Source organism: Notothenia coriiceps, unplaced genomic scaffold (genome assembly GCF_000735185.1).
Source record: "Notothenia coriiceps isolate Sejong01 unplaced genomic scaffold, NC01 NC01_scaffold00037246, whole genome shotgun sequence".
Classification (NCBI taxonomy): domain Eukaryota; kingdom Metazoa; phylum Chordata; class Actinopteri; order Perciformes; family Nototheniidae; genus Notothenia; species Notothenia coriiceps.
In genome coordinates this window covers 2,956,256-2,959,049 of record NW_011369947.1, presented here as the reverse complement: position 1 = coordinate 2,959,049, position 2,794 = coordinate 2,956,256, and positions in this window count along the sequence as shown.

Below are 2,794 nucleotides of genomic sequence, written 5' to 3'. Positions count from 1 at the left end.
CAAGACGCGCGCCGCCACACCATGTTCGATGTAGACAGAGCACTCATGAGCGGCGAAGCGGAGGGCGTACTCATCTGTGCATGTGATGGAGGAATGCACAGTGAATCTTTGGTCCGACACATGTTGATCTAGAAGAGACATGAATTAGAGGGGACACATGTTGATGTAAAAGAGACAGGAAGAAGAGGGGACACATGTTGATGTAGAAGAGACATGGAGAAGAGGGGACACATGTTGATGTAGAAGAGACATGAAGAAGAGGGGACACATGTTGATGTAGAAGAGACATGGAGAAGAGGGGACACATGTTGATGTAGAAGAGACATGAAGAAGAGGGGACACATGTTGATGTAGAAGAGACATGAAGAAGAGGGGACACATGTTGATGAAGTAGAGGGGACACATGTTGATGTAGAAGAGACATGAAGAAGAGGGGACACATGTTGATGTAGAAGAGACATGAAGAAGAGGGGACACATGTTGATGTAGAAGAGACATGAAGAAGAGGGGGACACTTGTTGATGAAGAAGAGACATGAAGAAGAGGGGACACATGTTGATGTAGAAGAGACATGAAGAAGAGGGGACACATGTTGATGTAGAAGAGACATGAAGAAGAGGGGACACATGTTGATGTAGAAGAGACATGAAGAAGAGGGGACACATGTTGATGAAGAAGAGACATGAAGAAGAGGGGACACATGTTGACGTAGAAGAGACATGAACAACTGCAGATAATGTTTGTTTTGCACATCGCAGCAACAAGAGATGTGTGGGGAAAAGTGTTTAAGAACAACATCATATAATTTCAACTGAACGTGATCGAGTGAGTCACTTACAACCCTCTTTGCAGACTTACAGGGACCTCAATCAAACAGCAATAACAAATGAAAGTTTGGTCTACGTAACATGCTAAATGCTAACGTGCTCATATTGCATTTTCTGGGGTAGATTCTTCATTCACTGAGGAATGTTACCTACAGAAAGGTGTGTGACAATAATCCCTAATGAGACTGGTTATAGTGGGATAGACAGGCTGATGGATGGTTTTATTAAGGCTTTACCCCAAGCCTGCATTAATTACATACATTCTTCATTCATAATAGGCTGAGGTTACTGCTGTGTGATTGCCACAGTCTTTTTCCATTAACGCGCCTTCGAACTTCAATACTGGAGGTTTAATTTAACATCCAGGAATGATTACCCTGAGATACCAGTGGATTGCTTCATCAGAAATGAAACACTTACAGTGCTGTTTAGGACTTGCAGGATGTCCTCTGACAGACATTGTATGCATGAGTTTGTGTAAATGCTTTAATCTTTACACATCTCAACCACAAAAGAAGACAAGATGCCAGGGGAAAGGACGCTAATTTGTACCCTTTTTGAGCAGTGTGTGAAAGACCTTTTAAGCGTTGTGATGTGCCTCAAAGATAGACCGCTCCGAACCGCTTCATAAAGAGGCAACGTGTACTCTTTAAAAAGCAGGCGGATGCTGTGAGACGAGGGAATATTACCAAACTAATATCTGTTCCACTTCCACCATATCCAAGATGCCTTACTTATTTCCCCATTTACCAAAGAAGCCATCAAATGAGTCTCAGCTTGGTCATAAAAATCTGCTGCATTAAAGCACAATTAGGAGCGCATGGCTATAAGAGCTTATTAAAATCTCACTGGCTCCACAGGTTGAAGTCTTGGCAGAGAACAAACCGTCACCACTGCTGTTTTATGCTCTCATTATTCAGTAAGCAGCGCGGTCACACTGAGGGTTGAATCTGGGAAAAGCTAAAGGATGGAGGGAGGAAGGAGGTAGCTTTAAGGCAGGTAGCCTACAGAGGAGGAGGAGGGGGGGTGCAGCTGTCCAAACACTGAATGGGACGACCCTCCTCCATTCAGCTTTTTCTCCTTGCTGCAACTCCCTCTTTTTCATTTACACAATAACACTATAGGCCAGCATTGCAGACAGAGACCTTGTTGTACTGTATAGTTGCTGTTGATAACATTTGAGCATCTGCTTGGACCATGTTAGTGCTAAAAACTGGTGAATGCCGCTGCTGTCATTAGTGTTAGACTAAGCTAACGGCATCTTACACTTTGGTTCTGTTGCACCTTGTCCCATTTTGACAGCTTTTCCCAGTGGAAGAGTTGGCTTTCTTCCTGAAAACCTAGCCTCAGTCCAGACGTCACTCACTCAAAAACCAAGTTAAATGTGAGCGATGGGGAAATCAAACAACGCTCATGCGGATAATAATCCCTCAAGAAGATGACCAACGTGATCAGAAATGAAGCATCCATCAGCTGTTCTTCTGAAAGCTCTCAATTTCTTTCCTCTGCTTATAGTTTAAAGAGGACCTATCATGCTATATTTGAATGATATATTGTAGGGCCATACCTCTAAAAAACACATCTGTGAAGTTTTTTTTTCGAAATACCAAACAGATCCCCCATTGTAGCCATGCCTCATACTGCTGAAACCCCTCTTTTGCAGCCCTGTTAGAGAAACGCAGATCTTGGGTCCTTAGCTTGAATAAAGAAAGAAGAGGAGGCGGAGCTAATGCCTGATCAGAATTCTACCGGAGATAAAGTTAAATTCTACTGTGATAAAACGCCATCCTGTTCTAAACCACATCAAGGATTATTTCTGAAACAGTATGGAGCTCAAATGCTTTTTTGAGTTGAGCTGAGTTCCTTTTTTTATTTCCTGCTTTTTAAACACATGTGCTCTCCAGTACATGTTAGCTCTGAGTGTTAGCGATGCTTGCTAATGTAAACAAAGACGAGATTAGTCCAAA